The sequence below is a fragment of the Strix aluco genome, chromosome 6 (genome assembly GCF_031877795.1).
Source record: "Strix aluco isolate bStrAlu1 chromosome 6, bStrAlu1.hap1, whole genome shotgun sequence".
Taxonomy (NCBI): domain Eukaryota; kingdom Metazoa; phylum Chordata; class Aves; order Strigiformes; family Strigidae; genus Strix; species Strix aluco.
The window spans coordinates 27,339,334-27,362,585 of NC_133936.1; positions in this window are offsets into that span (position 1 = coordinate 27,339,334).

Here is a 23,252-nt window from a genome sequence, read left to right on the forward strand (position 1 = left end):
AATTAGAATTTACTTAATGAAATGGCAATTTGGGGCTTAGTAGTTTTTTGCCAAATGAGACATTCTCATCCATTAGCTTTAAAGAGGAGAAACAGGGCAGAATTTTTAGCTGGGCTTTAATGCCAAATTATTTTAAAATAATGATATTTTTTCAGATCTGAGAAAAAAAATCCCTTAAATCTTTAGGGAAATGGGATTAAACCAAGGTACTTCAAGTGATATCAGCCTTGAAGTAATAGAAGCCTTCCTGATAGCCTGAGATTAGAAGGGACAAAAGAGCAGAGCCTGTTCTCAGGTTGGGAAGAATACGAGGCAGGAGAGATAAGTACTTATTCATTACACAAGAGGCAGCACTTAATATGATTTTTGGAAATCAGAGAAGGGCTTGACAATCCCTAGTCACTGACTAAATTACTTAGGAAGATGATGTTTCTTCAATACATAATTGGAAAAAACAGGAGAGAGAGCTTGAGTGGATATTAAAACTAAAGGTATGATTTGTTAACCAAGACACCCAGTTATTTCAGTGATGGACAAATAAGAAATGTAAAAGTCTCTAGCCATAACATACAGAGGGACATTTAGTGTCTCACCAGGACAGAGCTTGAGTATGGTAGGACCCTGTGTGGAAAAGCCTTAAAAGGTGAGCCTCAAGGTCAAAGCAGCTACCTCTGTACCAGTTTCAGATACTTAACTGAAATGCCACAGGATCTGCTTCATCAACTGCTTAAATGAATTTCAAGAAGCAGTTCATCAGTAACATCAACTTTTTTTTTAACAAGCATATTACAGTCAGCTATGTCAGCTTTCCTGAACAGAAGTGGAGATACTGAGAGTGCCACTCATAGCTGTGCTTCCTAAATAAATATACTAACTTATTTTAACCCCTGAATTTGTCTTCATAGAGTTGAATGCAGGAAGCTTTGAGGAACCAGCAGTCACTTGCAGACATCATTCTAAGATCTGGGTGATATTTCTGTAATGAAAGTTTCTCTCAGAGGTTTGAGGCACTGAGACACTGAAGCTGTTTTGTTATACACTAACTGAAGTCCTGCATCAGTTTCTTATCTTTCCAAAACCCTTCTCATAAAATGGAGGGATTCTGGGGGGGGATTGGTTGGTTTTTGGGGTTTTTTTAAATGCCTAGCAAATATCTGAGTGACATTTGGTTTAAAAATAAAATTGAAAAACTTGCAAAAAAGATTTGTTGGTATCATTGGATGGTCACAAATTGAGAGAGGAGCTAACTAGGCTCGAGTTCTAGACTCAGTTACATGATTTAGAACGAATAATAGTTTGCACTTACTAGCAAAGGCTGAGCAGAAATCCATAGGGATAGAATTTCCCTCCTCCTCTACCAGGCAGGCTCACTGCACCCTGCAAGGGCTTATTTGCAGGAGAAAGCAGATGGTGTTTGCAGTGCTGCATTCCAGCTGGGATTCTGCCAGGGGAGGGCAGCTTTAATTTTTGTCCCCTTTTCACCATGACAACTTCCCTAGCCTGGCTCTCATCCCTTGTTTTTTGTGGCAGTGTTAGATAGAGGAGGATTACGAGGCAGTGATGTTGACTTGTGCTGCTACAGTTGTTCTTTGGATGAGCACAGAATTTTGCTTGCAAAGTTAGGAACTAAGTATAGAAGATGCAAGAGATGTGATTTATTGTTTATCTAAAAACCAAACCAAAACAACCCAGCAAAACCAAAAGATGAAGCAACTGAGATCAGGAGAGCTTGACAACTTGCTCAAATTAGTGTCATAATTAATGTTAGGGCCAAAATCAGCTACCTTGTGAGCCATTCTGGCTAACCACAGAAAGCCTCCCCTTGGAAGAAACAACCTTTCTAGGTTTCTGAGACAGTTTCCTAAGGTACAGAACAGAGGTAATACTGTTGCCCTACATATAGCTATAAATGTATTATGACTAGTGTATGAGATAAAAATAATTTCCCTGATTTAGAGAGGCAGAAACTGAGAAAGAGAGTTTAAGTGATATATATTTTCTTTGCACATTGCCTAACATGCATTTGGCGAGGATGCTGGATTGAACACAGGCTGCCTGCAAGAGATTGCATGGGAGTTTGACTCCAGCCATTCCAGCACTCCCTGAATAGACCTAACATCGCAGGCTGGATAACTAGACAATTGTGTTGCTGTTCACTTTAAAGCATATCCCTTTGTCACCCATCACTTTAAGAACTACTTATTTCATGAAATGAGCTTTTCTAGTGTCAATCCTTCTAGCTAAACAAAAAAGGAGATGAAAAAAGGAGTATTTCAAAGTCTGTTCGTCGTATATGAACAAATGATGTGGAGTGAAATACACTATTCTTCAAGCTCGAGAGGTGAATTGGTATCCAGCTAGGACTGAAGCAGCCCTTAACAATAATACCTGATAGTTCTCATTACACTGCAAATGAAAGTGTTTCACAAGGATCACTTGAAAGGCTCAAGTAAGATATATTGTTAGCATTTTTCTATTTGGAAGACCAGTGGGATAAGAAACAGATTAAACTACTAGAACCTGTTAAAGGGACTAAATTTCACAAGCACAAATGAGCCAGAATAACCTCTGTCTGTCCTGTTTTCCCATACTCAGAGACCAAACAGTTCTTTAATTCTGAATGACATTTGTTTAGGCAAGAATAAAACATCCCAGAGCACAGTCCCCACAGGAGAGCGCCGGGCGTGTTTCCACACAGCAAGGGCAGCCGCAGATCTGCTTCTCTGCAGGGTGCCCCATTCTGGGAAGGGAGCTCCTGGGGTGCCAAGCCTTGGCAGGAATGGTCCAGCCCGTGGGTTTCAGGAAGGTGTGAGGAGCATGGCAGGGCCAGAGCAAAAGCGGCCCTTTGAGCATGGGAGGCAGCAGGCAGGGGCTCAGCCCTCCCCTCTGCACCCACTCACTTGCCCCATAAGGGGTTTGGCGTTGCACAGGGGTTTCTGCAGTGATCCCCATGAGAAGGAGAGATGTGTGTGCTACAGATCTTACTACAGCTTTAGAGATTTTTTTTCTTTTTGTAATTTCTTGACCAGTTTCTTTTCTCTTTTGATGTGGTTTTACATGTTTTACCTAGGACACCAGAACAGATCACACTGCCTCCCTCATGACTACCAGTGATCAGGAAGACAAGGAAATTGCAGGAGAATCCATTTTGCAGATCTAAGGGGCCTTTGGAGTTTAGCAAGCAGATTACTGGATGCTGTCTGCAGGGAACCTTCTCAGCAAGTCCTTCACAAAATACAACCCATAGAATAAAGAGTTCAAGCTCTCACTGACTTTAATTTCCATTAAATCATGCTCTCCTGGTCCTGCAGAAGAAACTTAAAATTTTTTTCTTCTCCCCGCTCCCCTCCAGCCTTCCCAACACCAGAACATCAATATAAAGACACATTTTTATGTGCTGCCCTTCTAAGCACCCTCAGCCTGGACTGCGCTCATGAGTAGAAAGAGAGCTGGAATTCATTCGGCCTTTGGACTTGTTGCCAGTTGGAGCTGTAGTATCGGTGAACATCCTCAAAGCACTTTGACCATCGGCTGTGACCCAACACTACAAATCCTGTTCATTTTACGAAAGTGCATACAGCTCTAGAACTACTTTGCAAGCACCCTTTTTGTTAAATAAATTAGATGCACTGGGAGATACCAAAAAAGCATTGGTTTGCAGGAGCCAGGTGTTAAGGAAACAGAAAACAGATTTTAATGGAACAAAAAGCCCTACTGAAATGCTTAATTTGACATTGCTTCAAATTGTTTTAACATGAATCATCTAGGCATTGTATGTGAAATACAAACAGAGATCTCTTTCTTTTAAATGAAACAGTGAAGAGCAAACTAGCTTAATGTCATTTGATTTATTGCCTGAATAGAAACTAAGCAGGAAGAATAATTAATCCTCTTTGCCAAACAGAACATGTAAAATCTTAATAATTCTTTAAATGGCATTTACTGCTGAAAGAAAAGTGTTTTGGTGCTTCTAAATGGAAGGAGAGGCACAGAGATGACATTTTTGCATTTTATACCATACTTAACAGCACCAGCTCATGGCTTAGAGATTACTACCTCTGTGTTTGCTTTGAATTAAAATCTCAGTAATAGCTCAAGCTTCAGTCTTTTGGGAATGCCAGTGTAGTTTAAATGACATTATGTAGAGAATGGAGGGTAAAGGAGGCTGCGCGGCAGCTGTATCAGAGATGATAAAACAAGGATCTTCACAGAGAAAACAGGAGCTTCAGGAAACAACACCATGAGGTAATAGCAAATGTGCTAGACCTTTCTCCATAAGGATCCAGAGATTTAATGTCTCTCCTTCTAGATAACAGCATCTGAAATGAATCAATGTTTATTTTATTATATAAATGGTCTTGTTATGGCTCTATCAAAAAAGTTGTTTGACAACCCATTTGACACAGTCAGTGGCTGAAGCCCTGCTTTGGCAGGCAGTCACTGCTGAATAGGGGTCCTGAGGTGGTCTTAGTAATGCTCAGGACAATTTCTAGCTCTAGGGCAGGACTCACCCTGTTTTTCCCATTCAGGAAAGTGTGCAGTGAAGGGAGCAGCCACCGGCATCACAGCTGAGCTCCTGACTGCACCAGGTGGTCCCTAGGGAATGGCAACCCTTTCATCCTGCTGGCTTGTTCAATGTCTCTTTCTCCTGTTACAACTCAAGAAGTGGCTGAAACACTTTTATAAACATTTTATAATTATGAGTTTATCTGAATAATAAGAGATAAGAGCTTCACACCAGTGGAAACCAAGTCAGGCCACACCTGGCTTTCTGCCTGGACCAAAAAGATGTGCACCTGGTCAAGGTGGACTCCATGACACAAAGTATAAAGGGATGATAGCTGTCCTCCACCCCAAGAAGGAAAGGAATGAAATCAGCACCCTGCATTACTACATCTAGCACATTTAACTCAGCATTAGTACTACTAGGACTTGAAAAAAATAAGAGCAGCTTTAGCTGAGGTGTTGGCTTTTATTAGAGCTTTTATTTCCCCTGTTTGCTGCTTTTAAACTTGATCGTAGTTGCAAGGCTAAAGCATATAAGGACATGAGCAGCTCAAGCCACTTCTGAGAATTGAACGTGGAGTCTCAAGTCAATTCAGCATTTTTAAAAAAAATGTTATCCTCTGCTTTGCAGCTCTGCTTATGTAAAGAATAGGATATAACAAGGATAACTTCATCCCTGTAAGTCACAATCCTCTTAAAATAGATCCATCTTTTTCCTGGTGCAGACATATCCAATTTCAAAGCTCAGGTCTTTTATCACTCACACAGTATCGGCTAGACTTAGATAAGCTTAATGAAAAATTCTGTATTACATAGTAATCAATAGTTTCCAGAAATATGTACGTTGACTAAAATGCTCACTGAATGGAGGAGAATGCTGTAACACGCCTAGGGCAGCTGACACTGGATTTTTGGGTGAACACCTCTGCATTCTAGTTTGGCTGCCTGTTGAGGGCATCCAACGCAGTCCCAGCAGTGGCTGTGTTGCTGAGCTCCCCAGCACACGTGGCTCCCAGCTCAGGCTGCAGCGTACGCTTCCTGATGCAGAGAAATACTTTCCTGATATAAACACACAGCCAGAGACTGCACTTCCATGCTTTCACATCAACAGCTTCCTCATCTTCCATGTAATTTTTTTTTTTGCTCCCAATTTCAATTTTACATGCAACACCTTTGCTTGCAAAGCAAATGATAGTGGAGGGAAATTAATATACAGGAAACTCAGTTCTTGGGAACAGCATTTCTAGTCAGGTATACAGATTTAAAAAAAAAAAAAGTCCATGGAGTTTTTACTCTTGTAGGGAAAAGAGAGATAACTTTTTTTATTTTCTATTTTGCCTCTAAAATAAGCATTTCTTTTTCTACTTGAAAACAACAAAAAAATATTTCTTGCTATTACTCATTTTCTACTAAATTTTGTAATTCCTCTGCATTATGCTCTATCAGTACCCATAATGCCTTACACTGCAAACAGTCCTGTTGAAATCTGCTTTGCCAGAAGAACCATGTTTTGAGCAAGTCTGTAAAGGACATTTAGAAATCTACAATTCTTTGAGAATGGGACATGTACAAGTTTATTTGCTCTGTTGTTTGCTATATAGCTTCCATTGCCTAATTCAGGCATGACTTAATTAGTATGCAACAAAACACAGACTTTCATTACCAATAATTATTTACCAGATCAACAAATGGGACCTACCTGGATGAAATAGCTCTACTTAGACATTAAGTCTGCTATTATGTTAAAACATACATACTCATGTTACCCTTTGAATAGGGATATTCGACAAGTGTTCTCTTTTGAAAGGCTGGTTAGACTTTCTGTGTTCACCTACTTGTTGGGCCATCCATAATGCTAACAAACAAGACTCACCAACTTGGGAGCTCTGGAGGACCCCATAAAAGGCGTTCATACAAAGTGCCCTCGGGCAGCAGGTTGCCTTGGAGAGAGGGAAAGCCAAAAACCACAGCTCACTCAACGAGGACAACAGTACACAGGTCTAGCCTTTTTAAAGCAGAACTTTTGACGTATGTGGAAAACAGTCAGTGTGATGTCAAACTGCCAAGAAACTGCAGCCTGAGCAACCTCATATGGAAACTGTGGAGTTAATTCCCATTTCTCACTCATACAATTTACTGTTTGCAACCCCTTCGCTTCACTTTTCCTTCCTGACTATTCAAACATTCTTCTCACCTCTTGTTTATTAGGCACTTGCTGAGAGGTGAAAGCATCAGCTATTATTGATACAGTTACTAATCCCTTTTATATGCTGCATGGGTCAAAGACACTTACAGGAATGAGGTTGCAAAAGTCACATTCCCAAAAGACTTTTAAAAGTCTTAAACTCCACTGTTGAAATACAAAACTTTACACCTCAAATAAATCAAAATACAGAAGTGTCACGTAACTTACGTGAACACATAACAAATAGAACAAGGAACTTCAATGTATTTTGTGCCTAAATACCACCTACTCTTCACTATAAAGTAACTACTGTACTTCACAGCCATTTTGTCATCAAAAGAAGCCACAGAAAGACAAAAAAAATAGTTGAAATATAAAATTAAAATGTAAGACAGGTTCAGCATAGAGTAACGGGGCAAGAAGCCTCTGACCACCAAAGAATGCACTTCAGATGAGAAGTCAGCAAGAGTTTAAACACAAGTCTTTGTATAGACGTTTATCATCATTTTCTCTGCCTAGTAGCAAGGTTTGTCAGCCCATTCAGACTGTCATTATCATTGTCATCCACATCCACTGAGTGTAATTAACCAGCACCTGCCCTAGGTTTTTAGTTGCTCAGTGATCTTAAACTACACTTAGCTCATGAATCTTGTATTTAAAACCTTTCCAGACATCAGAGTAGGACTTAGCAATTTTGCCACAGAACATTTCATAAACCACTCTCCTGCTAATTGCTGGCTGAACGCAAATATAAAACCTGGCCTCGTTCATTAGAAACAGACAGAGTCTTTTGGATAGATCTTAATAAATTTAGGACTATGCCTTCACCTCCCAGGAAGCAGCATCTTGTTCTGCTTTCCATGCCTCCTGCAGTCACTGGCTGCGCTGAGCCGGTGGCAGCAGAGCTCCCACACTGATGTCACCTCTGTCTCACCAGCCACACCGCCCTTCTGATGGCAGTGATAGGGACATCACCCAACGCGGGGACTGAGCTGCCCAGGAGGGCATAGGGGAGGCCCCAGCAGCACCAGGCCAGGGCAGTGCAGGCCTGGGGAAGGAGCACGCTGTGCCTGCATGCGAATGCAGGGAGAACTCGGCAAAGGAAACCAGAGATCACCTCGATTTTCTTGTCTGGCTTTGCCTGAAGTGACAGCTTCCCTGCAAAGTGATGCTTCATTCACGCTCAGGACTAGACCCTGTCTAGTTATTTTAGGGAAAGGGAGGCAGCAGAGAGTGGGCTGGTTTTGTTTACTTCAAACTAATTTTTTTTCTTTAATTATACTACTACTATCATCATCATTTAGGTAATCTGAGTCAGGCAGTAATTACATAATATTAAAAAACCCTAAATATTTAAAATCCTGTTAATCACCCTTCTCTTCCTGACTACAGCTTTTATTCCAGCAGGGTGGCTGCTGGGGAAAAAGTAAATATGCTCCACTGAGGCAAGTTTATGATGCCATTTCTAACTAGCTGATTACCTTATTGTGTGACTAATGCATCTAAATGGAAGCCCCCAATTTTGTTTCCGCCTCACTAGTTCATCTTAGTGTACTAGGCAAAAGGAAGCAAAAAAGCATGATAAAATTATAAGTACATATTTCAGTGCACTGTAAAACACAAGGATGAATGGCAAGTGGCACTTGTTTCACAGATATTCCTCTAAATCTCTCTTCTGAAGGTATTAAAAATGTGTCTTATGAGATAGGAACTATATCACTAAAGGAGATCTTTAAGTATATCATTTGTTCCTTGTAAACCAGCACATTTTTGTTCATTATTATTAAGCAAACTATTTTTTGTTGCTTTCATACTCTTTTGATCAATAGGGCCTCTGAAAGCATTCACTGAAGATGTCACACTTGCAGATTGCTATACAGCATATAAATAAGGTGTATATATTGGTCTTTTCCATGGACTCTGGAAAGGTTGTCCAAGGATCTCATGTTGAAAATCATTACATCAGTTCAAAGGCAGATTTTTAAAGTTGGTGAAAAATTAATTTATGTGTTGAACTTAAATCCAAATTCTTCTTTCAGGCTCTGATTTTAAACTCACAACTGGGTTTGGGGCTGAGTTGCATTAATTCTGATGAGGCCTCTTGTTCTTAGCTTGGGGTTGAGTATGCCTTGAAGGAGAACCTACGCTCCAATACCAGCAATGAGATTTCTGTCTATAAATACAAATGTTCACAGCACATATGTTCTGCTTCCTCATCTCAGCCTCAGGACTGCAGATTTCTTGTGTTTCAGGAAGTCTTAAACAGCAGCATTAGTGTAAAGAATGGATTCCCTCTACCTGCTCTTTCATCTTAAAGTTAATCTATTTTTGCTGAAATAAGGCCCTAAGAAAGGCCTACACAAGTGATGTCCCCTGTGTCCCTTTGCATTTTGTTCAGGCAGAAAAAGCGGGACTGAAGATGAGGCCTGTGGAAGATCCCACAGTATTCCAGCAGAGATGCAGCAGCTCCATGCCCTACACAGGAGGAGCTGCATGGAAAGGAAGGCTATGGGGGCCCCATGGGTGCACAACCACACGGCTAGGATGGACCTCTAGCATTTCTACAAATAACAAAGAGGCCAAATAGCATAAAGCCCAGTTTCACTTAGGTGGCTCAAGATATAGTTCCAGTACCCTTTGCAAGTATCTTCCTGATTTTAAACACAAAGATGATCTGAATTTTGTGTACTTGAAGTTACCTTGTGCAAGTGACCTGCTAATGGAGTTGATTACAAAGGTTAACATACAAGAGTTGAACAAACAGCATAGCTCCTTCCCTAAAGAGTTAACACACCACCAACTAACTTCATGCACAGAGTACAAGAGCAAGTGGCTCTGTGGGACAAGATGCACTGGGGGCATTCTGGTTAGCAGCTGGGATGGGGGAAGCGCTTCTGGGTTAAGAACATTTCTGTACAGTGCTAGATTTCATACTACACATGTTATGTACATATACATACTCCAACATATTCCATGAGGACCTACTTTCTTTTCAATGACTAGTATGCATTCCATAGGAACAATGACCGAAATGTTGTTATTGCTTGCTACACAAGAGAAAAGAAATACAGCATTAAAAGCTATATGTCACTGTGAGAATGCTTTCTACTCTGTTTTCCCAAATCATGATTGGCCTGGAGAAAATGGCAATGCCACAGAAAAAAATCACTGATTTAAAACACTGCAATTTAAGTAACAAATTAAAGAAAGGCTATTTACCATTCTAATGGTATTCAAAAGATCGTTATATTTTTCAGAGATGTGTGAATGATATTCAGTATATGAACAAGATTATTTTGGTGAGAAAATCTGGTTTTGGAAATTTCCAGTCTCACTCACTAAAACCATACTAAAATTAGGATCAGAGCAATATATTTTAGTTACAATAGAGCTTTGAAAGAATATATATTAAGGTCTGTTATTGTAAGGTACAGTAGGACTTGGCTCCTCAGCCATGTAGAGCACAGCTTCTGCTCTGTGAGCAGAGACTTTAAATCAAGTGGACACTATTGATTTTATGGTGAGGAAACCAAATTTCATCTTCCCTTTCTCGGTGCTATGGTTATGATATGTCTGGTAATGACACGCAACTTAGCAAAGAGAAGAAAAGAAGGACAGAGAAGGAAGGGTTTGACCTCCTGCCCTGTGGGAGTTTGGGATTTGCTGCAGGCCCATATCGCCATGATCTTCCAAATGAATGCATTGACTTTAGTGCTGACTGTACCTTCCTCTCCATCCTCTAACTATTGGATCTTTGGTACCAGGCTTTGTTAGAGAACCAGTTCTGCCTTCTCTAGGTAAAATGCCTTCCAGCGTCATTACCTGCATCCTTCCAATTTATACCATAATACAACTCAGATCACAAAAAAGACTTGGGCATGTTGTTTATATGATACCTTGTATAAGTAATAATTGCATAATGGCAACTAAAGCTAGCTGAGTCCTGAAGCAAATTTGTGCACTTAACATCTGCTACACTTTATCCTCCGTTTTGTACTTTAGGAAGATGGAGCACACAGTCTCGAATAAGGTGAATTTTACCTTTAACTACACAGCAAATAAATAAAATGAACTGCCACATGGTATAAGCAGCATAAAAGAGATTCTCAGTCTGCTCCAGGTGGTATGTAGGGGTTGACCTGAGTGACCTACAGCAGAATCTAGTTTTAAGCTTCGCAGAAGTGGGCTTTTTTATTACCAGTATGGGATGTCAGCATAGATTCAGCTGAACCTGTCCTGTAAATGATTTTGCCAAAAGGAAAGGCAAAAGACAAGCCATGTGTGGCACTAGTTCAGCGACTGACACCAGTTTTCAGCAGAGGATTATTCTGTAGGATACATAAGCCCCAAGGGCCAGGTTTTTAAAGGAACTTGCACCCAGCAGCTTCAGCTGAGGAACTCAGAGCCAGTATCTGCAAGTGTGCTGAACCCACATTCAGACCAAGTCTTGATGCTGAGTGGTATCCAGCACCCACAGCCCTGATGAATTTCCAGGGGTTTGAGAGCATTCTGAATTAACATCAAGCTTACTGTCAGCTCTTCTTCTCTCTCCCGCCTCCCTCCTGTTTTATTACCAACAGTAATCCCATTCTAGGAATCCTAAATCATATTACATGATTTTCTCTGTCCTATTACCAGTTTCCCTCTGTGGGAATAGCTGGCGAGTGCCAAATTTATTCTGTACAAATTGTTTTAAGGGAAGACTGATGTTCTTCAATCTTTCCTTAAATTGAACACTGTACCTTGCTGGTGAGGACTGCCTATTGTAGGCGTTTGACTTGCCATGCTCCTAGCCTGTGTGGAGAATTAGATTGATGCTCCATATTACAGAATAGATGTTCTGAGCAGCTGGGAACACAGCTCACAGCCACTTAGTGCATTTCTTCATTTTTAATATCTCTTCTGTTACCCTTTAACAAACTGCAGCCCAATTACTCTAGGGGGCAGGTAAAGGGCTGACCCTCTCACACTGATTCATCAATCACGATCAATACTGTTGTTTGCACTAAATATGGCTTAACAGACAGTGTGTACTCTGCAAGGGGAGAAGAGCAGGACAGATGCCCAGTCATACCACAGCATTTACCACAAGAAATGTCAATTACAAGGCCATGAATGAGAGTATAACCATGCTGTTAGTCATGTCTACTCTAAATATTACTGGGCTAGAAAACAAGTGAAAAAATGTTTTGTTTTTTTAAATTCCTTTTTCATCCCCTCATTTCCTCTGCTGTCCCTCTCACACATGTGCATCAACACGTCCATGCACACATACAGTTTTCCTCTTGAAGCTTGCCAATTGCCACAGATTCATCTTTCTAAGTACATAATTCAATCCACTGAACATTACGCTGTGGTAATGCTGATGAGCTCTTAATTCTTCTGTATTTATTGCAGCAAATTTATCATTGACCTTAATGAATCTTCCATTATGACAAAAATGTCAGTGCCAAATCTCTTAAGAAGGTCTGGCATACAGTGGTTTAAAAGGTCAACGTGGTTTTTTTTTTTTAAATAGGTCATTTTAAAAAATAGGTACTTATATTTAAAAAGACAAGATTACACACAAAAAAACATATCACTGACTCATCTGTTCCTGTCCTGACAGATTAACGTTGTTACTTAACTAATGCTCAGAAAGTGCATGGAAAAATTATTTTTTAAAAGCTCTGCTTTCATATGCTGGCATAAGTCATCAAGAGCCATGCAGTCATATCTGCATGTTCATGAGGAGCTGCTGCTCCTGAGAGCATGATCCAGAAGCAGAATATGGGATGAGGAGATGCAGCTGGTGTAGGGGAAAGCATGGCAGGACCCAGATCTGTCCAAGGGCAGCACAGAGCCCTCTGCCTTTGACTGCTGACAACTGTCAACAAAACTGTTTGATCAGGCAGCTCATATATACAGTCGAGAATATTTTTAAAATAGTTTTACTGAGTTAGTGCTACTTGCTGCAAGTGAAATTATTTACTTACAAGACGCACAGTGGTAACAGTGCATACATAATATCCTGTGGTGGTTGAAAAGTCTCAGAGGGTGAACAGAGGCAGATTACTGCTCTCATAGAGGAGATACAGAGGGTAAAGGTTCCTAAGGTGAAGTGGCAGGCAAGTGGCTGAGGAAAGGAAAACCAATGTTCATGTTAAACTGGATTTTACTGCCTTTGTTGCACTTGTGCAGTGTAAATTTCAGGAGAAAACCAAGCTTATGGAACAAAGTATGTGTTCACTGGAAAGGTTAACTATCCAGGAGAAGGGCTTGTGAGTAGACACTAGTAGCAAAGTCTTACCACAGTACATGAGAAACCCCACACTGATAATGCACATCTTTTTATAAAAGACTCTCTAAGGGAAGCAGTGCCAAAATAGATAACTAGAGCACCATTTCTTGCCCAGGACTTGGCCCAAAGTCAAATTCAGGTCCCCCAAAACAAAGAGAGCCCTAACAGTTCTCTACAGCTGGCTGCAAGAGCCATCTCCAAAATTACAGATATCCATTATCTTAATAAACCCAAATCTGGCCTTCTCATCCCAGAGCTGTCTAAAACCAAAAATCTCCTTCCAACAAATCAACCTGCAACCTGAGTGAATTATGAAGGGGAAAAATCAACGCTGTCATCTGCTTGTGGAACAATAATTATCCCTTGTACACTACTCCAGAAGCGATGCCATTATCAAAAACATCATGCCTGTAAAACAACACTTCTGGGAACAGTGCCAGACTGGGGGCTCATGACTTTTGCGCAGTTTGTAAAAAATAAATCAGTTTAGGTGCTTGTTCTGATATTGCCTTCCCTAATGGGAACCAGGTCCTTGGCTCACCTGTACCACATGGACCTGTGGCAAGAGCAAACCTGGAGCAGTCCCTGACCCAGAGGTCAGTTAAGACACTAGGTGCCCAATGACACTGGGAGGCAGGGGTTTCTTGAGGACACTAGGACAAACAGTTGTTGATAACAGACTAAAGAATCACAAGCAACCATGCCTGCAAACCCAGCAGTTCAGGGAAAGGGCCTTCACCTCCAGCCTGTTGGACTGGGAGCTCTTACTGAGCAGTCAAAGCCCACAAAGCCTGGTAACAAACCCGTACAGAGATGAGCAAATTTATTAGGACGTAGCTAGAGACTAGCACAAGAACCTGAAGTGATGATAGCAAAATAAAGCACTGTATCTTCAACTGCTCCTCTAGGAAATTGGTGGTCCTGGGAATTCACTATTTCCTTCCCCACATTGCTGCTTCCCTCCAGAGCTGACTTGGCACAAGAGAGCCTGGGAACAGGAGGCTGCCCGGAGGCTTCGCCAGCACAGCAAGGTGCAGGAAAAGAAATTTTAAAAAAATCATCTGACATATGACTAATTGTGCATTTTTCTGGGTCCTGCTCATTACCTGTGACAGATAAAACATTGAGAAGAAGCAATACATATCCAGGAGAACTACACCTGTAATTTGGATTACGTGGGAGATAATCAGATTGCCACTGGTTTTGAGCTTGTTGAGCTCGTTTCTGACATACTGTAATTCTGAAACTAAGTTGTCTTATCAGCTGGTAAGTGACAAGTTCAGTGCTAATCTATAAAAATTACAGCCTCCTTACTGCTCAGCTCATTAAACTGACTCTGTCTCCCGGCCACTCATTCATCTTCATAATCATCCCCCATTCAGCTACTAACCTCCTCTGTGTGTGCAGTTTACAGTACATCAGGAAGATAAAGTGGACTGATATTTGCTTCTAAAGAGCAGTGGCTTTTAATTTTTACACACGCTTTAAGTACAAAGATAAATAAAGTAATTTGGTATCATGTTTTAGCTCAAACATTAGAAAAACAAGAATGTATTCAGATTTTACAGCAACATTAACTTGGCTGCATAACAGCATTTTTTTACTCCTATTTTTTCTAAATGTTTACATAGCACCACTGAAACATCCACATCTGAAATAACATGTGAAACATGCACTGTCCTGCCAGAGAAACAAGGGGAGAAACATGTGTAAGACAAGATAAAATTATGAGCTTAGGTTGATATTTGTGAAACGACATGCATGCAGATAAGAGTGCCAGTGCTGGTGTGTACGTGAAAACCTACACCATGCTGCATGGAGGTGCCAGCCACCGGTGCCCCTCTGACCCCAGCACTCCACTGGTGGTGCCAGGGCAGCCTCCCAACAAGCACTGCAGGGCATGTACCTCACAGTGCACCTGAAGGAAGAAAATGGGGCTGCTCCAGAAGTGTCTTTTTGCCTCTGGTTGGAAGGGGCAGTGGACCATGCACGAGACATGTGGACTACAGAAAGTGTAAGTCTTGTGGGAGGGCAAGGAGCAGCCGCTCCGGGGGCAGGAGGCAGCAGAGGTTGTTGCCTCAGCCACTCAGCTGCCTGCATGATTACTGTTTTGACCCCTGTGTTTTATAAATCTAGTTGTAATAGATTTACAGGTTTTATGGGTAGAAGAGACCATATGATAACATGGGCTCACTGATGCTTAACAAATTCAAGGGTTTCTACATCAAACTGCTGCAACAACATACAGAAGACACTATATAAAATTTTGGCAGTTTCACCGTTGCTTGTGTGTGAAATATCAGATTACATACAAAGTATTAAATATTAATTCTGGTTTTACATTTAGCCTTACATCACCGCCCCACTTATCTCTGCAGCAGATCCAAACCTGGAGCAAAGGTACCTGCACTAAGCCTTTGCTTCAGCAAGAGGCTGAAGGAAGGAGTGCTCCTCCCTCATCCCCACAAAGTGCAGAGCAGAGAGGCGATGGCTCAGAGACCCATGTGTCCTCCTCAGAAGGGTGTGGGCTGTTTGGGACAAGGGATGCTGAGCTGCTGCACGTAGGGAAGTGGCTCACGTCTCTTAGAAGCTGTGGCATGAAACGGCCTTTACTCCAGGGTAAAGCCAGACACAATGCAGATCGGAGCAGCTCAGTGATGGTTTAGAAAGGGAGTAAAAGAAAACCACTGCCTCTTTCCTAGTGTGACAGCCAGTAATTTGATGGTGCTCCAGTGTATATGAATATTGTGAGAGCTGCCATCAGTACCATCCAGGTCTAGCATACAGCAGACCTCTTCTGACTTTGTCACCTTTTCTTCTGGACTACCAGGAAATAGCAGGTCTGATTGGTTCAGATGCTCCAAGAGAAGTGAATTTAAGGGATTGTTTTATAGTTTGGCTTTAAAAGGCAAATTTCAAAGTCAAAGGCACTGTTCCCCAGTGAATTATGTTAATCGAATTGTATATATTTACAGAGAAGAAACTGAATATTAAACTTGCTCTTTAAGTGACAACCTAACACTGGTATTACCATACTGCAAAGAGTGCATCTGCATTGGTAATGGAGCAGAAATGAAGGCCAGGGAATACAATTTTTTCAATGCATTTCAGCCAGACTGAGCACAAAAGAGCTTATTGTCTGTGCATTTCAATTTTAGAGAAACGCAAGGCACAATCTGTATAAACTGGGCTTTACCAGTGACAATACATACCATTTTTAGTTTGAGCACAAGAAATTGTTTCAATAATGCAGCATATTTACAGAAATTAGACATACCAAGTATCTAAAGTTAAAAGATTTGCTATGTTCTCTCTTCTGTCATATTTAAAGTTAAAATATATAAAGTAAGGTTTGCAGGCAACACATACAGGCATATACAAAAGGACGCACAAAATACCTATATAACGGGCATACACACCATGGCAGATCCAACTGCAGAATACAGCCCTAACGAAACAAAAAGGGAACATCACAAGAAACAGCAGCGGAGCAGTAATGTTTAATGTGTTCACTAATTCCAGTTTCCCTAGTCATCGCCATGGCGTACACTTTTCTAGCACCGAAGAAAAGTCTCTCAGCCTCACTGATGCACATTAAGGAGCAGGCTCCACGGGGAATACAAAAAGTGATGGTGCAGCCACTGGAGACCACACAGGGCAGATGCAGAGGAACACGCAGAGGGAGAAAGAAGCCACTAGTGTGCTGTTGTGGCTACAGAGGGATGGATACACAGGTCCAGGCTGATTCTTGCCCTGTCTGACCCTAACTCCTCAGCTTCAACTTCACTGCAAGGGTTGTGGAAATCACGGCCCATTTGGAGACATTATCCAAAACAAAAAAAAAAAGATTAAAGTATGAAATAAAATTTTTCATTATGGCAGGGAACCCCAGAATAAGACGCTAGCTTTAGAAAATTGTGACTTTATTCAAAATACTATTACAATTTGGCCCTGTATTTTTTTCAAACACTAATTTAAAAATCCCTGCTCTCATAACCCTGACATTTACTTACATTATAATAAGTTACAGTTTAATTTACTGCTTTTAAAGTTCACTGGTTCATATTGCAAAGAAGGAATGGATGAGAAATATGAGAAATTATCTTGCAAAATTGTTAGTTTTAAAAATGTTCCACTTTTTATAAGGGATGAAACAACTGCCTTTGAAAAAATTGCCCCAAGAGCTGTGCAGAGGAAGGGGAGGAGGGAGCGGAGGCAATACAAGGTAACATTTCCCAAAACAGCCCCTGTCCAGGGGGTAAGAGCAGCCACTGGCTGCAGCACCCAGACTCTGCCCATGCTCCACTGCCTCCCAGCTCATGAAGCTCTAAAACCTTGATCAAGCTACTCGCATTATTTCAGATTATGGCCTAATACATTAGCTTTATTCGATATGGAACATGACTGATAATCATGGAAAAAAGCATTTTGTGGGTTTGTTTCCTCCAGCTTATCCCTTCCTAGATTTCATGCTCCTTTAGACAAGGAACATGGTGAGGGCATTCACAGTCTCTCCTTGAATGAAGTCCCTGCTCTTTGAAGAGCAGTACAGCAGCCCAACCGGCTTTTTCTAGCCCACCTTGACTCCTGATTCCCTGATAGTAACAGTGATGAGGAAGGCGCTTCTGAGGTTTAATTAATCAAGCCAGTTTCTCTTTTCTGCTCCTATTCAAAGGTTTTGGCCATCAAGTGTGGTCTTGTCAGAAAACCAATAGTTAATTACTTGCTCCAAGTACACTGAACCTATTCAATTCACTTTTCCTTCTTTGATTAAGTCAGTCTGTGGGTTTCAAATAAACATTAGGCAGAATGCCTCTTTGAAATGCATCCCATTCTTGCTTTATGTCCTTTGCATTGCCAAACACAGAGCTGTTTCTCCCCACAGAGCCATTGTCCTGGCATCCTGCATGATGAGAACTGTTAAAAGCAATGGGGCTTGTCCTGCTTTGGAGCTCAGAGCCTGTGCATACTGAATGCAATCCACATTACAAGCTGTAAAGTATCTTAACTGGCTTTACCATACGCTGAAATATGAATGAGAGTCAAAGCAAGTGCTGGAAAAGCTCAGGAATTGATACACTCATCCCCAGCCCAGGCTGACAGCAAGTGCCAATGGGAAACGTGCTTCTCCATCCCAGTTGGTGGACAGCGATCTGGCTAACTGGGCCAAGTTGGTCTCTGTCCCAGCACTCCCAGCTCCCCATGCATTCATCTAAGGGTGACACTTCGAAGAAGCATATGAAGCACACTTAGCACTCAATACATGCTGCTGTAACGCAAAATGCAAAGAGCCTAAAAAACAAAGAAAAATTTCAGTCTCAGGAGAAACACAGTGGAGTCAGTAATAGTAGTTCTACAGATTTTGCTCTACATATGTGAGTTTGCTCTGAAAAGCAAGCAACAGGGCTATTCCTGGAGTGGAGTCACTCAAGGGATTGGGAGAGTACTTGCTAAAGCATCTCGATTCTATATCAGCCTCTACTCCCCTCAGAAAATAAAACATTCTAAAATAGTTCCTGTGTTTCACAGTTGTGCTCATGTTTATAGACTATAAAATCTTTTACATGACAATTCATGCTATTGCATTTCTGATTTACATCTGGTCCTAAATTTACAAACATATTTAGCATTAAAAACAAATCAGCATTAAAGTCACATACTGGTGGTTTAAATTACACAAAATCAAAGAAAAACTAAAAAGATATTACATTCAGATTTTAAAGAGAAGAAGAAAAAATTATTTTTTTCACAGAGGAAGTAATTTAATTTACAATTGGGTACTTTCACGTAGTTTTGAATTACCGATATAGTCAATATTTACTTTAAAATCACTTAGAACTGATAACTAAAAGGTGTTACAGCTCATTTTAAGTTTGTGCAAAGGCAGTTTTAAATGTGATATTGAAGCAGTAATTTTTTGAGCAGTGAAACAGTTACTCTGTTCTGTTATAATTCTCAAAGCCTTATTGGTAGGATTTAGAATTAATTTTTAAATTTTTTAAATTTACTAAGCCTGTTTCTCTTTATAATACAGAGATTATAAGAGATCCACTCTCTAATAAAGTCACGGCATTATAAAAACTTCTTGTTGTGCCAGGGGAGCCTGATGCTACAGTACCTCAGACCATGAGGAGTTGAGTTTACAAGATCTGACAGGGTCACCCGGAACTGCTAAAAGGTTTGTACCACCCAAGTCCCTTTTTCTGCCCAAATCACTCTTGGTTGCCTGCTGCAAGAAAGTCCCTTCCCTGTTCTGCCTTAGGAGACACATTAGGGAGGAAAGAAGAAAAGGAAAAAGAGTCTCTTTTCATCTGGCCCATTTTCAAAAACACAGCTGTGTTACTTTTATGCTAGAATTACTCAGGTCAGAGGAGACTTTAAATCTCTTTCTCCTACAAAGTTAGGGCTCTCTAAACTCCCAGGAAACAGCAGATGTGTGTGCGTCTGCATGTGTAGAATGACAGAACTCAACTATCACCGTAAAAATCCAACATTTGAAGGAGAATCCCTTACTATGGAGATGCTTCTTACAGCCTCTTCCTTCTGGAATGAAGAATTTTTTGCAAGACATTTCACACCCTGTTCTTTCTTAAACTGAAGGCACCCTACAACCCAGACGCCACCCGCCAGCTCCAGGAGGAGCTGGGTTTGCTGCCAGGGCTTTGCCAGCACCACCCACTGATGGAGAGCATGGTAGAAATTGGTCAATCTCTGTCCCTTGAGATACAGAGGACAAAAGACACTGCTCCAATAACAGGCTGGTCTTAGAGCAATGTGAATGGCTTTGGCAAACATTTGTTTGGAGGTAGAAATTGCAGATTCGTCTGCACTAAAACTTTCTAAGTAACTTGCTTCACTTCTAAATTGCTCATGTTATTTTTTTCAAGAAAAAGCAGAAACAACTTTAAAAGCTTCCTGACACCGAAATACAAACTTTTCAACACCACGCAACTTGTTTCGACATTTCCTTTCATTAATTTTTTTATAAAGCCTTTAAATTTTTTAAATCCAAAGGCAATGTTTAAATTATTTTTACTTTTGATTTACTGAACATTTCCAAATATGGGCAAGCTAATCTTGTTTTAAGTCACACTTGGTCATTTTCCATACAATTCTTTGGAACTGCCAGAAAACCAAGCACTTAGATATTCACAGGACTTCTGGATACCCACAACCAACTTTGATGCACTCAAAGGTGCATCCTGAAGTGGGGAAGGAGTTACTTTGTCAAAGAGAACATATTCTATTTGAACTCTTTTCTTCATGGTGTGGGGGATCAGTCCCATACCACCGCAGGGCTGAGCAGCAGCCACCCTTGCAGTTCCCACTTCTAGAGTCACCAGGATCCCAGATGCACCACTGGCCCCTTGTTTATCATACATTAATTTTACTTGTTGAAGTCTTATTGTTTCCCATTCTTAGCATCCTATGGGTTCAACTGAAATTAAGTGCTATATAAATGTGAAAGACACAGCTCCCTACTGTGCAGAGCCTATAATCTAGTAAAGAAGCAGTGCAAAAAGGAGAGACCGAGCAAAAGTTTTACTGTTCCTGTCAAATAAAAGAATATCTTAAGTTGCAATGATATATTGCTTTATCAGATATGAAAACTAAGGATGTGGCAATAATCTTTTTATGTAAAATCATAAACAATTAGTCAGAGTTGTGCCTCTATCTTCTAGAAGCCTTTACAGACACAGCTATTTCTACCTCAAGTATACTATACTTGGATGTTTTTGCTTTAATCACCACCTGTGACTAAAAAAGCAGGCCATATATTATCAAGTTGAATATGTAACTTCTGCATGTTCGCTAGAGTTCTTTTTACTGAAGCGTTGTTCAATTTCATAATCAAGTATTTTAAATAATGTTGGAATATGATATGAATATTTTTTTGTAATTCTGTGAGATAAGTTAGAAAACAGAGAGTAACAGAAAAACATGACCAGTTACATGTTTTAAATGTTAAAAGCAGTCTCTTCTTGAATATATACTAGCATATATATAGCACAAAGACAAATCTGACTATATTAGTCTCTTCCCTTTCTGCTTCCACCAGCTAGTACCAAATACTGTTCCTGCTGGTCTGACTGCTACCCCTAAGCACCAGCAGCAGAACAGTACCAAGGAGCTGTACAATTTTTAATCTTGTCCCCACTGCCAAGCTCAAGGAACTTAGCAGTTTCAGAAGGCAGAATTCCTTCATAGATCCCTTGTTTCCTCCCACATCCTGCTCTATGGCATATGTGGCAGGGGACCCTCATTATCCATGTAGAAGTTTTACTCTCAAAAATGGTATGTCTGTTTTTCATAGATAAAACATAGCAAAAGATGCAGCTGTCAAGATTGCTTCAGAAATGATGTATTTTCTTTGGTTTTCCATAATCTGTATGCAGTGCCACCCAAAAGCCATAAACATCATTTATATTCTAATATAGGTGCCTATTATCAGAAGACAAAAAATTATCTTCTACACTGTATAGGGTATATAATAGAGCAAAGTGAAACCTTTTAAAGAGCTCATTTTTTCTGAATAAAGTGACTACACCTATGAATAAGCTGATTCAGATTTACTATTGCAGGATAAACGCTAAACAAGTTCTTGCAGAAACACATCAGACTGTGTGTACATGCACAGGACCTTCTGCAAGCCTCACTTGAGATAACACACACAATTGGTGCCAAGAGAGGGTTAAATGCCATCCATATTTCTAGCTTCGCCTCAGCGTGGGCAGAGGAGGATAACCCAGTATCTGCTTTGTGGAAATGAGTCCTTGAGCTGTCCCAGTAACTGCAGGCGACTGCAGAAAATGGTTAGAGAGCGCTTCCACACCCATTCCTTTCTTGGGGATTTCACCTCCGCCTCCTGGTTCCTGAGAGTGGAAGTGATCTTATAGGAAAGTTAATAGTTTTCCTCAGAGTTAGATTATAAAAGCAACTATAAAAACAGAAAGTCTGGTTTTCATCAAAAGGGAACTCTTCACATAGTTGTTATTCAGTGGCAATGAACTCCTGGCACAGACAGGTGCTATGGATGCCATACTTCCACCCATGTACCACAGGGAGTAAGTACTGGTTTTTATTTCATACCTTAGGTCTTACAAGGCTGGAAACACACAGAAGAAACATAACACTGATTCATCTTTTCTGATGAGTGTAAAGGAAATGTCTGGAGAGGAAGGATGATCTTCTGTTCAAGAGGCTGGGCTGCATGTTGGGAGTGCCAAACTATTCAAGTCTATTGAGCGCATTTCACCTAATAGTTTTGCTGGAAAAAAGCATTTACAAGTTTGCTTAAAAAAAAAAAAGGCAAATACCACCATGATAGGATTATATAAAGAATGAAGTCACTTTAATTGAGATAACACCTTATTAAAAGTTATAAAGAAGGTTTGTAAAAACAAATAAACATTGAATTTAAACAATCTGAACAGGGCTGTATCAGTAATCAATTTGCTAATGTGGAGCCTGATTTGAAAAAATTAACAAAGGCTGCAGAACCTCCTCTGCATTTGGCCCCAATGGATTTCCACAGTTTAACCCCATTACCTGGGATGTGGTCAGGAGTCTGGGCTCAAGGAATGATAGAGGAATTGCTGCCCTTGAACCTCTTGTAGAAGGCTACTCCCACTGTTCTTTTTTCTTTTAAAATTAACTGTAACACTTGTTAACATTTAGCGTAGCACTTTTGTAGTATTTATGTTTTCTGCTCTTTAAAGAGGCAACATGACATTTTTCTAACAGTATAAAAGGTATGATATTCCCAGCCTTTTACCTACATGTATGCTGAAATTTTTACACTAACAGTGAGAACTTTTCATTTTCCTACTCTCCTTTTTTGTCAAAATAAACGCTGCTTTTAGCTGAAAAGTGAATAGCTGTTTCCCAGAGTCTGTCAGGGGTTTTTTGTATAAGTGCTGAGTACGAAGCTGTTCATGTTTCTCCTGTGGCTCTCTGGGACTGCTGTTCACATGGCAGTGCTTGAAGTACAACAGATAAACTCAAGATGTGAGAATGAACGAGGGAATCCAAACATTTCCCAGTGCAGGGCACTGCAGATCAACAGCTTGCGTGTTATGAGACATGAGTGTATTCACAAAAAATGGAGTACTGGTGGTTACCATCTATTAGTGTGATTCCTTATGATAGTGGTGCATACACCACTTGGGGATCTATGTAAGAAAAGCCAAGCCCCCTCCTGGAACCATAGGAGTTAGCAACCAAAGAACTATCAAAGACAGTATTTTCTTGGAGTTTGATACAGCAGGCACAAAGCTTGTG